This window comes from Oncorhynchus mykiss, chromosome 16 (assembly GCF_057628025.1).
Source record: "Oncorhynchus mykiss isolate SJ-2025 chromosome 16, ASM5762802v1, whole genome shotgun sequence".
NCBI classification, from domain to species: domain Eukaryota; kingdom Metazoa; phylum Chordata; class Actinopteri; order Salmoniformes; family Salmonidae; genus Oncorhynchus; species Oncorhynchus mykiss.
The window spans coordinates 16,677,501-16,683,845 of NC_143037.1; the positions used below are offsets into that span (position 1 = coordinate 16,677,501).

The 6,345-nt window shown below is 45.3% G+C and overlaps 1 protein-coding gene across 3 annotated transcripts in view; it reads left to right on the plus strand.

Annotated features, from left to right (window-relative positions):
- LOC110491461 (vesicle transport through interaction with t-SNAREs homolog 1A) overlaps positions 1–2,282 on the plus strand; it is a 197,963-nt gene extending 195,681 nt beyond the window's left edge. For all 3 annotated transcript variants that reach the window (XM_036946313.2, XM_036946310.2, XM_036946315.2), the window contains one exon: positions 1–2,282. This exon is cut by the window's left edge and continues 2,195 nt beyond it. The gene's annotated coding sequence lies outside the window, so the exon portion shown is untranslated.
- Positions 2,283–6,345: the final 4,063 nt, after the last annotated feature.

Consider the following 6,345-nt stretch of genomic DNA (forward strand, 5'->3'; position numbering starts at 1 on the left):
CTCTCTCCACCCCCACCCGTCCTCCCTCCTCTCTCCACCCCCACCCGTCCTCCCTCCTCTCTCCACCCCCACCCGTCCTCCCTCTTTCCCTCACCCCTGTCTTCCTCCCTCTCTCTCTCTCTCTCCCAGCCTGTCAGGGTGAGCTGAGTTGTAGCGCTGCCGCAGCCTCCCTTCTGCCGTGCAGCGTGGCCGCGGCAGACAGCCGGCAGACAGCGTGGCAGACAGCGTGGCCGCGGCAGGCAGCGTGGCCACAGCAGACAGCGTGGCAGGCAGCGTGGCCGCGGCAGACAGCCGGCAGGCAGCGTGGCCGCGGCAGGCAGCTTGGCCGCGGCAGACAGCGAGCACGGCTCTATTTGAAGTTGTAATGGTGTCAAAAAGTCAGGGCTGACTGACAGCTGTCAGTCCCACAGGGCCTCATTAAAAACAGACCCACTTGACAAGGAAATAATTGAGCGTCGCCGACAACCCTGCCTGGGCTCCGTTTAGATGTTTGTATTTTGTTTCATTATTATTTCTGGCTATTATGTTCATTAGGAAATGGCATTAAACAACTTTAGATAAAGGGGGAGGGCTAATGATTTGTTTAGAGGGGGGGGGGTATTATTTAACAGGAGGCCTGTCATATGATTCCTTGGTTTGGCAGATGCCTGGTATCATCTGCCAGCACTCTCCTTTTTTTTGTCTACTTTCTCTTGTTGTCCTTTTTGTCTGCCCATTCCTCCTTCCTTCCGTTCCCTCTCTCTCTCTCTCTCTCCTTCTCTCCCTCCAAGCAGCGGGTGCCTTTAAAGTACGAAATAGATTATTCATTACCCCCTTTCTGTTCTTTGTGACTGATTTGGTTTTCGACGAGCATCTTGCCACGGAGAGAAGGATGAAAACTTGTCAAAAATAGGTTCTATCTTATTCCAAGGGGCAACAATATCAGCAGGTACAGACACCTTTTTAATATTTCATTAAGCCCCGTGTTAACCCACCTCAAGTGACTAGAGGTGTGTGAGCTCCATACAGACAGGGAGAGAGAGGGGAGGGGATTTTGGGGGGGGGGTGATTAGTAATTGGATGTCTAAAGCCATTTAAATGTTTTTGCTTCTCTCCGATCGCTAGACAGGCTCGTGTTTTATGTCCCTGTCCATTGTCATATGATCATTGTCTGAGGGGCTGGTGAGTTCGTCATGTCCAAGGCTGAATATGCTTTTTAAGGTTTTGGAGATGTGTCTACCATTTTTAGGTTTGAGTCATCTCTTCTTCCTTATGCAAGAGCCATTTATGCCACATTTGAAAAATCGGGCAAACTAGAACCCTTCAACCACAGCGCAGGTTAAGCATACGTCTCCTGGTGTTTAATACACAAACCAGGGGTCCTCTCGAAAACCGGTAAAAGGAGATAATTGTTCCCAGGACGAGTAAACTTTTCGGCAGCGGCCCCTTCCGGTACAAAATCCTGCCGTTTGTCAGCCGTTTAGGCAGACAGGAATTGTGACAGGGAGCGTTTGAGCCGTTGTCCCTCTGAAAGACGCACCTTAAACGGGATAGGTAAACAACTCCGACAGTGGGATCGCGATGGGAGGGCAGACGTTTTATCTCCCAGAGAGTCTCCGCTGTGAGGGACGCCCACCCGCAGACCAGCGAGCCGAAGTCCACAATGACACCGTTTAACAATAGGGATGAGTCTGCCTCTGTATCGACTGTCCACACAAACGCAGACAAAAATACATTACACGCGCATCCCTCTCTACTGTCACACGTGCTGGAGCAACCCCCTAAACCCCCTTTCATTCTATGATAGTAGAGAGAGGGCTACAGTATGTTCCCCCTTTTTGTACCAGTCCAAGTAGAATGGCTTTCTTCTTTTTCCCTCCCCGCTCTCCTCTTTTTTTAAATCATCCAACGCTGTTGTTTATTTTAATGGTGTTTACACGCACAAAGACATGACAATGGCCCTATTCTCTGAGGTAGGTCACAGAGCTACAGCCGTGTGTAGAGCGCCTACCCTTGTGCTTGTGGGCGAAAAGATGGAATAGTGCAATGGCGAGTGCAGTTGGTTTGCGTGTCGTGTGTGCATGTTTCGGTCGGTGTTCAAAATGTCCATCAATAGTGTAAGTCTAGTATCTTAATGATCAGGTCCGAGCAGCTGAACTCAACATTGTGTTGCTTTTCATACTTTTTGGGGGGGGTGTTTAGTTTCTCTCTCTTCCCCCCTCCCCCGAGACATTTTTGTGCTTTCTGTAGATGTGAAGAACATTTGTGTTGTCATTAAAGCAGTATTGCATTTCAACAACAAAGATGCCCTGTCGTACTTTCCTGTCGTCTTCCCTCCTCCGCCCCTCTCGTTCTGTCGTTCATTCGGCACCGAAAAACAACCTGACACTTCAGGAAGAAGGAAAGGCGGCGCCTGCAACTTTCCGTTTTACCCACGGCTGAACCGCAGTCAAATCCAATGTCTGCACCTTCTATTACGTGCACCTCAACTTGCACAGTGAAGCACCGACACAGGTGAACTACTCATACAATATGAACACTGAACACAAAGACCAGGTCAGACACGGACTGAAGCAGACTAAACTAATCTCCCCCTCTTTCTTTCTCCCTCATCTCTCTCATCTCTCTCCCTGTAGAGTACTGACATATCCTTTGAGCTAAAAATGAACTCTTTACCACTACAAAGGAATACAGTTGTAACCGGCACTGCCATTTGCATGATAATGGAGACTTCATAGAATTGACCCAGTAGACCGTATTAGGCTTCTTAAATGTTTGCATACTTTTTAACCTCTCGTTTCGTTATGCAATGCTTATCATTTCATTAGGGCTCCAATAGCTATTAGAGTATATGAACGTATAGTATGCTGCAGTAAATGGTAAGATGCTTTTGCAACATTTAAATGCAGTAATTTATGGTACATGGATTTGAGTGTATGTCTACAAATTGAAATCAGAGGTCAGTAGAGACATTTTTTTTATGTCTGTTCTCTTTTCAGAGACAAAAAGCGTTCTTCTGGTCAACCCTCAGACAGTGTAATGAAGAGCTGGATTGACAGAGACCGACAGAGGTAAAGAGAGAAGGAGATCTGGAAGGATGTATGGATCAGACAAGGCTGCAAGAAGCCTGGAAGGCAGGCCCTGACTGTTGTGCTAGTTCCAAGCTGCACAGTCATTTACTTTGCATGTGGTGTCTTACCAGACAATATTCTACATTTCCAACTGGGAGGCATCAGTGTAGAAATCACAGTCTTCAAAAGACGGCCTGCCATTCATGTTCCCCGTAGCCGGAGATCTGAGCAAACGGTGATAACCCACGACATCTTTCTGGAAAACGGGGAGTCGATCAGCTTTGATGGAGCACATCCTCGATGACAGGCTACTGAAGAGCTCTCTAATGAACTGGGGAGGGGCAAGGGGGGGGGGGGGGTGCATCGCTTAGCATGGCAGCATGGAGGGGGGTGGGGGGATTAGGGATGGAGAAGGGGGGTACAATTGTGTCAGTGAGGAATTTCATATGCATAATCGTCTAAACATAAACAAAAGCTCATAGATATACTATAATGGATGGAGGTGAGGAAGATGGGATGGAAGGATGGCAGAAAGATATTGGAGATGAGGATGGGGGAAAGGTATTGGAGATGAGGAAGATGGGATGGAAGGATGACAGAACGGTACTGGAGATGAGGATGGGGGAAAGGTATTGGAGATGAGGATGGGGGAAAGGTATTGGAGATGATGAAGATGGGATGGAAAGATGACAGAAGGTCTCGATGATACCTCTGCCTTAGATGGGGGGGGTAGTGATTAAACATTCATGAAGGTGTGTCCAATCACAGTGCTCGCCTGACTGTCTTTCTACACAGTGCAGGAAGTGAAATTGGATTGTAGTGAGGGGAAACCCTGCAGGTTGGCATGAGGGGTCAATTGAATGGGGAGTTCAAAGGTTGCAGAATTTATATGATGTCCTCTTATATCCCCAACCACCTTTTCCTCACTCATACTGTAGGATACATCTAACACAGTAAGGAATGCCTGCTTGCTTTTATGTGGATATCATGCTTGTATATCAGTGCTGTAATATGCAGGAAGAATATATTTGCTTTCAAAATGTGGGCTTTGCTCAGTTTTTAAACTCACACAGACATGATTCAAAACACTTTCACTGAACACATGGACCCATACATTGTCAGTCTCTCTCACACACACACACACACACACACACGCTATTATAAAACACACAGACACCTTTATTGAGTTGTATAGTGGCGGCAACAAAATGCACAACTTTTGTTCATCTCAAGGATTCTTCTGACTGCCCAGATGAACAGAGAGCCAATATTGGTTTTTCTCCTTATCATGCAGTGACTGGGATTACCCATTTGCTCATTCATTTTTAAAGACAACTAGTGAGATTCTTCCCCCTTTTTTCTGTGTTCTTGTCTCTATCATTCCTTTTTTCTAAAGAGTGATTGTACCCTCCCCTTCTGTGGCAGAATCCCTCCTTGACCCTGAGACTTGTAATTCTGCCGTAGATCACAGCTTTGGAATATTAGGCCTTACAGCGGTTAAATAAAATATGTTCAACTCGTCCAATCCCAGAGGCCACGGCAGAAATTCTAATCAGCGAAAAAAGAAAGGGAAAGGATTATGGGTAAAGGGAAGCATCAGAATCCTACTGGCCATGTCTGAGGAACAGGAAGAGAAAGATAGAGAAGACCCAACCTTAATCATCGAAATCACACTCATCAACAACACTCTGTGAAAGGTTCTGCATGACAGCAGGAGGAGGTGGGTTAAATATATTTTTTTAATAATTTAAGAGCGAATTTCCACGGATATTGAGAGTAGTATGCCAAACAGGACAACCCTTCTGGGCACTGGACACCTTCACTTGACCATTGTAGGTTGGAGTCAGAATTTATTAATTATGCCATATTTCAACATGGAAGTTACTAACATGGCTGGCCCCATGTTTACGTTTCATCGACATACTGTAACTTAAAGACGCAAAGATATTTGGGGAAGTATTACTGCAATTGCTAGGTCTCCAGAGTTGTCTAGAAATTGTCCCGAATGACCCCCCCCCCCCACCCCCCGCATAAAAAAAGAAGAAACAAATAAAGTTTGTCATAAAAAATAAGCTTTGGTATTTAAGATTATTGCACAGGTGCAAAGGCTGAGGCCATACAACCAACATGTAGTACTGTGGTTGAAGCTGGACTGTATGGACTGTCCATAGAGGGTGATTGATCGGAACTCAATCCCTCAGTGTGTTCAGAAGACCACGAGACGCTCAATTACACTCTGGGATTCAAACGCTGAATTCACAGACTGAGACCCTCTGAGAAATACCAGTGACCTTCAGCCAACCGCCAAACTCCAAACAACAACGTCAACTAGAGGTTTGACATCGATGGCCAAACACTTCACGAAGTCGAATGCAGGTTCTCGTTACCAAAAGGACACAAGATATAGAATTTTACCAAATGACCAAATGATGTAAATATTTAGTTGTTTTTTTTGTGTTGTTTGTTAGGAGATTCATCTATCCATGCCATATGTGTGTTAGATGCTCATGAGCCATTACTGCACATTAGAATAGGAATAATTGTGTACATAGCAGCTTATGAATCATTAATCCCCGTGGTTTCCATCTGGGGGTTTCTGTCGGAGGGGCAAGGGAGGGGAGTCAGAGGGGGAGGGGGGCTTGGGCCCCCACGGACAAGCCAGTGTGATGAAAGAGGAAGAGAAATATGGATAGAGAGAGAAAGAAACATGGATACAGGCTATAGTGATGCGTTACATTGTGGAACGGGCAACTTATCCTCAATAGCACTCACATCTGAATATAATGTGCAGTATAAAGGGATATGTATTTTTCATGAATGTGTATGGACTGTTTTATTTTACACTTGGAATGGAGAACCATTAGCCCTGTTTATACCTGGTTCTCAGATGCGTTCTTTGTCCTGATCTTATCCACATTCTGATTGTGTCCACATTTTAAGACAGGACTGGTGTAGACTATTAAAATATGTATTGTGATCAGATCTTCCTGCCCATCTCTAGAGGTAGTCAGGCATGCATTGTGCAAGTGTAGACGGATCTGGCCAGTGAAACCATTTAAATAATCATTATCCCACCCTCTAAAATCATTGACAACTGGCACAATTGACTAATGCCATCAAAGTTAATGACATATTATTTAGAAGGAATATTTATTAAATAACTTGCATACAGAGAGGGACCAGGAAATATTGTCACAATGCGGACAGAGGGGATGGATAAAAGATACATTTTAACACCATGTGTAGAATGTGGACAAGATCAGGACACAGGATGCATGTTAGTTGCAGGTGTAAA